Below are 8,117 nucleotides of genomic sequence, written 5' to 3' on the forward strand. Positions count from 1 at the left end.
TGTCGCTGTCTCTCAAACTCTCGTGACACCCGGAGCCAGCTCTCCTGCCTGAAGAGATGGGAATTTCAGTGACTGGAAATTGGTTTCCCAACTTGCTGTTATCAATCATGAAAGAAGTTGCTCACTGCTCTTGGACTAACTGCCACGGGCTGTTGTCATTTCCTGAGAGGCCACTTTCACATCACCGGAGAAAGTTGAAATCCAGGTACTCCTGATTTTCTGGAGTATGTCTGGGCATGTCATCCGGAAAGTCTGATCTTTGCATCGGAATCCTGGAATCCTGGAAACTGGGCTTGAACTGAGTAGAGAGGAAACTTGTATAATGAGGCTGTGGGCTGGGGTGTGGAAGTGCAGAGCGCACCACACACCAAACTAACTCAGTCCCACTTCCTTCTCACAGGCTCTCCCCGAGGAAATGCTGCTTCATGGGTTGTAGCTACTTGTCAGGCTCATGACTCAACACACTGAAATATTGCCAAAGAAGATTTCCTTTCAAAATTCAAGTTTGCTCAGTCACAGCACAGATGTTGCTGAATGTAATTAATTACCTTCAGGTAAGCTCTGTTGTTGCTAGGCAGCAAAGAGGAGCTACAGAGGAGAAACAGCCTGATCCAGCATGCGGAGGTCAACAGGATGGCAACAAAGGGTCATGCCATTGTCCTCGTTCGTAACGTCGGGTCTATGGTCACTTTATGCAGATGAAACATGAAAGATAATTCTGGAGGACTACTTTGTAGTGGCTAATGACAAACATTTTCTCGTGTGTGTGTGTGTGTGTGTGTGTGTGTGTGTGTGTGTGTGTGTAGGTCTAACGTTTGGATGCTGTTAGCTTATTTTAGAGCGCAGCTTTTAGTGTCCCTTTTAGAAGATACTCACTGCACAGAAATGCTAAATTCCCAGAAGTGACTGGGGTTCACTGAAGGAAAAGTACCTTGGGGACAGAGCTGACTGTCACAGGAGTGATCTACTTCACTTGATTCGATCTCTCACTGGGAAAACCATTCTTGAATCACAGGGTATAGTTATCAACTCTCTAAAGTAAAGTGTAGTGACGGGGCCTTTAAGAACACAATGCTAAGAAAAACAGGCATTTGGTAACCAAGGAGAGAGTCATGATCCCAGGGGTTCTGTGGACTTAGTTCTTGGCCAGGAAGCACTTCTTGGCATCTGCAGCTGCCATTTCTCTGCTCAGGCCAGCTCACTTGTGCCAGAGCTGATTGCTAAATTGTGGAAAATTTCTCAGCCCTTATCAACTGCTGGTAGCAAAAGTTTAGTCAGAGTAGAAGCATTTAAACCACAAATTATGCAAATGTTTCACATCTGTGCTTTTGTTTAATTTTTTTAATAATTTTTTGAGAGCTGGCCTGGTGGTGCACTCAGATCCGTAGCTCCTCACAATGCAAGCTCTGGCCTCTATCCCATGGTTCTCTATTGAGGGCTTCTAGCTCTTTCCTTTTTTTTTCATTTATTGATTTTTTTTTTCTGACTTTGCCATTGAGGCAACTGTCACACACCAAAGATGCTTAGGAGTTTGTTCTCATAAAACGCATCCTGGAAAACAATTTCTCTTTTCTTTTCTCTCTCTCTCTTTTTTTTATTTGAGTGTGGAGTTTATTGAGAGGAAGGCAGAGAGGAGTTAAGGGGGAGACAGAGACAGAGAGAGGTAGAGAGAGGGAAATGCTTGCTTGCCTCTTCAGAAGAACAGCAGGGAAGAGAGCCAATTTTTCTTTTCTATTTAAACCAAGGTGCTAGGATCTAGGACAGTAGTTCTCTTCCTGGGGGTCACATCCCCTTTGGAGGTCCAACAGAATGATCCTTTCATAGGGGTCACCTAAGACCATGGGGAACCACAGACAATAACATTACAATTCATAACAGTAGCAAACATGTAGTTATGAAGTAGCAATGAAAATAATTTTATGGTTTGGGGTCACCAAGGTTGAGAATCACTGCTGTAGGAGGAAATGCTGGAAGACAAGGGATTTCTTCTGGGGTATCATTAATGATATAAACATCTCTTCCTACATATCTTGGGGCTAGAGAAATGTGACGTTCACTTACAAATAATAATTAATGGACACCAACTGAGGATTCTTGGTGGCCAGTTCTTTGAGTCACTCCCAACCACAGAATACACTTTCTTCTGAGCAACAGATGAAGGTTGTGTGCCCCAGCAACACAGTGAGTATTTGCAGATAGTTTAAAAGAGAACAGGATGGAAGAAGAGAATGACCATTCCAATTATCAACCTGTGCCTGCTGTACCCACAGGGTGATCCCGAGATGCCTACAAATCTATCCCAGACTTTGACACACTATGCCATGTGGATCATGTGCACACACTGTTCTGGCCACAAAACCTATGGACAAATTCTCCACTTCATGGAGACTTCTGAGAGCAGTACTGTCTATCTATGTCAGCGTGGCAACATTTTGTTTCAGGAAAAGTCTTACGACGAAACAATGGTATTTCAGGGAAGACCTTTACTGCTGGCCTCAGGAAATTCTTGTAAACGGGTTTAATCTCGCCATCCAGTTCGCCCTTCTGGTTTAACGCCTCCTATGTCAGGCAAAAGCCGGACTGCCGGTCTTCCTGTCGAGGCCCCCTGTTCTGTTGTCCGCCGAACCTAGGGTATCATGTCAGCGCTATGCCAAGTTCCAGTTAGTTCCTGCCTTGGCAGACAGGTTTGAAGCCTTTTGAGTTCAGCTCTTGTCATCCATCCAGACAGAAAGCTCTGTCAAAGTCTTCTCGTTAAGTAAATGTAATAAGTTCAGCTTTCCTTTCCTTCGTTAGATATGTCCTTCGTTGTTTTTATTTTAATTTTGAAGATGACACGTATCAGTGGACAGCAGAATGTAAGAACAAGGAAGACAATACTTCATAACTACTTTTTTTTGATATAATTACAACCTTGACTTTCCATACCTTTGTCCTGAAAGTATCGGACTACTGGTTTTTCTACAAACATGAAGCTGTGGTTTGGATCTAGGTGGAAGGAGTCTCCCAGAAACTCATGCTGGAAAGTTTTATTCTCCACCCACCCATGTGCTACTGTTGGAAAGAGGTAAGATCTTTTCAGAGGTGGGAACTGGGGGAAAGGTTTTAGGTCATTGTGGATTTGTCTGCAGAGGGAGGTTAATGTAATTCCCATGGGGCCTGTCTCTTGGTGTCTTGTCTCACCCTGTAAACCCTCTCTTAAGTACCTGTCTGCCAGGTGTCATCCTCCATTAGGCAATGAGCCTGGGAGCACCCTTAGGCAGCACAATGAGATGTGGGCTCTACTTTTCTTTACTAAGTGTTTAGCCTTGGCCATTTCCTTAAGAAACAGAAAACAGGGTAATATACTTGGTAGACACATGATCCGCTTTCAGGGACATTTTGATTTCAGAGTAGTTCATTCTATAGTGGTTTCTTCAGTTTATGTCTAACGTTTTCCAGAACTCTAGATACAAAAGGTGCCTGGAGGTAGGCAGGTGAGTCACCAGAACTGGATATAGACCTGTTGTGAGAAGGAGGGAACTTGGCACAAAAGCAGGGCCACTTCCTCCTGTCATTTTAAATGTTGCCTTAAGCTCATCTGTTGAAATGTTCTAGGCTCAAGTAATACTGCAGGGGCTTGGCACACTATGTTTTTCTAAAACGAATTGCTTCCTGACTCCCTGTACCACTGTGCAGGTGACCCTAGGGCTGGGAATGGATAACAGGTACCTAGAGCCTGCAGATGACTGAAAAGTGTGACCTCAGGTGGGCTGTGGCATCTGCTTCACCAGAAACTGTGAAAATATCTAACTATTTTTATTATGATGATTATGAAAACTCTATCTATTTACAATGTGGGAAATTATTAATATTCTCTCATCATGTGGGTCTTCAGGTTGCAAAAGAGGACTGATAAAGATGACTTATTCGGCAAAGCTACGAAGAGGGTGGGAAGCAAAACACACATGGAGTGTCTGCTCTGCACAGCTACCACCAGGGCCTTTTTTAGACATGAATTCATTTGACTCTCACACCAACCTCACAAGGGAGGGCTTTAGTATTGCATGGATGGGGCAACTGTGGTTCTGAGAGGTTGTTCTGTATCACAGGTGTCAGAGAGAGGCACTAGTGTATTCGGCTGCCCACTGCCCACTAGATGTTCTCACTGAGTGCCCCAACCCTGAAACAATAGAAGGCCACGGGAGTAGAGAGAGGAGGTCATGGGAGACTGTTCCAGATCCTTCTTCAGCTATCATCTCTTATAAAACTACTTTTAAGCTACCTCAATGCTTTTTAATGTAAGCTAGACCACAATAGAAATCCCATTCATGGTTCAATAGCACTTCAAATAGATCTAAGGTTATAAAAAAGCATAATACTTTAATGTGAAAATATAACAATTTTGTCGTACTTAAATTATAACTGTTATTAATTGAGTCTACATTTTGGCTAACCATGACCTAGAAGTGGAAAACAAGGCTCAACTGTGAGCGAGAACAGCGCTTATCCCATGTATGAGTGTTCTACCTTAGAACCAACGATGACTAGGAGATAACATCCATGATATGACCTCCAATGCCTGTTTATATCGGGAATTATTTTATGTATTAGAGAACTGATATTCAAATTTAAAATGCCTGTTATATGTTCTGCAAACACTGACATTCTGATGGATTCTATGTAACATGCTCAAATCAAATACAGAAAAGCATGCATGGAAACCAAGACTTGAATACGTTGATATATGGAACATCATTTTGTGATGATTTGTTTTGCTTAGGACTGAAGTAGGCTTAACTCTCTCCTGTAACTCTGTACCCTGCTAATGGGAAGAACCTTACCTAGACTGTCTTCTAACTTTATGCGCTTCAACCCTGTTTCTCCATGGTTGTGCCAGGCTGGCGTAGAAGTCTCAGACACTTCTGACTTCCTGCATCAAGAAACTGAGAAAATATGTATAGTGAAGACACTGGTATTTATAAAAGGTATTCCCACTAGGATGGCTAATTCAACAGAACCACCCAGAAGATGACTGCCAACCAATAAATATCCCTAAAATTATGCTAAAGTTGACTACACTCAACTTCCCCCTTCGCCAGAGTGAAAAGTGTTTACAGCTACACCAGCATCATACAACACCAAGAGAGACAAGAAAGGAAGTGGGAGTGGGAGAGAAGCAAAGTAGTTTTAACTAGCTTGACTAAAATGTAGGACTTTAGCATATTTTATAAAAATCTATGGCACCTTGCTTCCATTTCAGTTTTCAATGGCCTGGGTCTGGAAAAGCCTGGGATAAAACCGGACTCTCTGAACATAGCAGACAATGAGGACTACTGAGAACTCAAGAACAATGGCAATGGGTTTCTGATCCTACTGCACGCACTGGCTTTGTGGGAGCCTAGGCAGTTTGGATGCTCAACTTACTAGACCTGGATGGAGGTGGGGGTTCCTTGGACTTCCCACAGGACAAGGAACCCTGATTTCTTTTCGGGCTGGGGGGGGGGAATTAATTGGGGGAGGGGAGGGGAAATGGGAGGTGGTGGCGGGAAAGAGACAGAAATCTTTAATAAATAAATAAATTAAAAACAAATCTATGGCACCATTTTCAGGTCCCCTCCCATGGTGTTGGCAAAGGCTTTCATTACGAACAGGTTGAGTCTCTTTGTGGTATATGCACCTATTACTGTCTTGAAGTTCTGATCGCTTGATTGACCATTGTTGCTTAAATGATATAAAAATGTTCATCCTCATGTTTACGTTAGGCACTGACCCAAGTAACTGGGAACAATGCTGAATGTCAGGGTGATGAATCAGAATGATGTCACCACAGTGACTTTAAGTAATGCTTCCTTCCGATGGCCTGTGCTACAAGATAGTTTAATTTTCTTGGCACTATTCTGGAATTTTGATCCAGTCATAGACAGTTTCATCTGTGTTTTTAATCCATGCCCAACCAGGCTAATGTCTGCTCTGAAAATTTGCATACTGAGTTTGAATTCACCAAACTTGTGAGCTGAATATAATTCATGCTTTCTTTAGCAGATCCTTGGGGCAGATTCCTTTGGGAAATATTCTGGCTTATCTTTGAGTAGCTGTGCATTGTTATCTCTATTATTCTTTGTCTTCGGAGGCATCCGTGGTGGAAACGCACGGGGAAAGGGGTTTTGAAGGGAGATTCTGAACTCGTCGGGAAATCCCATGTGTGGACAGAGCTTCCTACCTCTGTCAATTCACTGCTTTGTGCAGGAATTTGTGAGTCATGGGCCCGGCACGCTGAGGTTAGAACTGAGCCAAGAGAAGGAACTCTTGACCGCTGCTGAGCCAGAATGACTATGAAAGATTATTCAGCAAAGTTTTCTTGAATGTTCTCTACAATTTCAGAGGAGTGGGATGCATATTCAACTCATGTTTCAAAGAGAAAACACCAGGTAGTCAGATGAGAACAGGATAGTAGTCTGAGGTGGCTTCTTAGGCTGTGAAGAACAGACTTTGTTGTCTTTGCCTCTATGGTGGGAAACATGGAGAATGGGGAAAAAAGGAATTTTTGGAAATTATCTAGGTAGAGAAATGAGCTAGACTGGATACTGAAGGCTGTACAAGTTATAGCATGCCCAGAAGTAAAGGGTCTATGACAGTGGTTCTCAACCTGTGGGTCATAACCCGTTGGAGAGTGGAACAACCCTTTCACAGGGGTTGCCTAAGACCATCAGAAAGCACAGGTATTTAAATTACAATTCATAGCAGTAACAAAATTGCAGTTATGAAGTAGCAATGAAAATGTTATGGTTGGGGTCATTACAATATGAGGAGCTGTATTAAAGGGCTCCAGCATTGGGAAAGTTGAGAACCACTGGCCTGAATCACACCGAGAGAAGAGTGTGGACAAAGACTCATCAACAAGAGTTTGCAAGGTTAAAGTTGAAGGATGGAGGATGGTGTCTTAGAGTTTCTATTGCTGTGAAGAGACACCATGGCCACAGCAACCCTTACAAAGGAAAATATTTAATTGGGACTGGCTTACAGTTTCAGAGATTTAGTTCATTATTTTCATGGTGCCAGAAGCATGCCAGCATGCGTGCAGACATGGTGCTGGAGAAGGAGCTGAGAGTTTTACATTTTGATCCACCAGCAGCAGGAGACTGTGTGCTACACCAGGCATAGCTTAAGCACCTGTAAGATTTCCAAGCCCACCTCTACAGTGACACACTTCCCCCAATAAGGCCACACCTCCTGGAACAAGGCCACATTCCCTAATAATGCCATTCCCTATGAACCAAGCATTCAAATATGTAAGTCTTTGTGGCCATTCCTATTCAAACCACCACAGGCTATAACCATAAGACAAATTACCTCTCCAAGTTTTTCTTGGTCAGTGTTTTGTCACAGCAACTGAGAAGCAAATTAGAACACTGAATATCAGCCAAGAGAATTAGATACTATATGGACATCTCCAATGACTCAACAAGTTAAATATTTGGGATCATCTTTTAACCAAAAAGAGAGTTTATTTCTGTTAATCATAATCAATCAGACTTGTGCTCCTATAAAAGGAAAAGGCTTGAGGGATGGATGCCTAGAGAGAGGCTCCCTGTCGACATGGATAGAGGATGTCTGGGACCTGTAGATTGGAAGGAACTATGCCCCCCTCCTCTGCCCATTTCTAATTCATGGTCTCTGGAATTGTGAAAAAGTAAGTTCTGATAGTTAAGCCAGCAAGCCTATGGTAACTTGTATAGCATGCCAAGAAAACTAACAGATACCACAGTTGCTTTTCTACGTGTCATGAAGTGTTACTTTTATTTTCTATTTTTTGAGGGGGAAGTTCTTTAAATAATTTTTGTTGTTGTTAAAAAAATGGGGATAACAGGAAAGATATGTGGGAAGTTTGGAGGGGAAAGGGAAGGAATAAATGATACATTATAGTATAATCTCAAAAACTAAATATATAAGTATGTATCCTGAAAATAGATAGATATTCAGATACTATTCAGTGGCAAGAGCATCACATGTGTGATAGCCCTATATAAAGGGTATTTTGGGGATAACTCTCATGGTTTTAATAAACTGTGTAGTCCAACAGTACTTTTATGCCACCATCAATGTTCTATTTTTAATTGTGGAATTTTCTTGGTTTTAGG

This window comes from Microtus pennsylvanicus, chromosome 12 (assembly GCF_037038515.1).
Source record: "Microtus pennsylvanicus isolate mMicPen1 chromosome 12, mMicPen1.hap1, whole genome shotgun sequence".
Lineage (NCBI taxonomy): Eukaryota > Metazoa > Chordata > Mammalia > Rodentia > Cricetidae > Microtus > Microtus pennsylvanicus.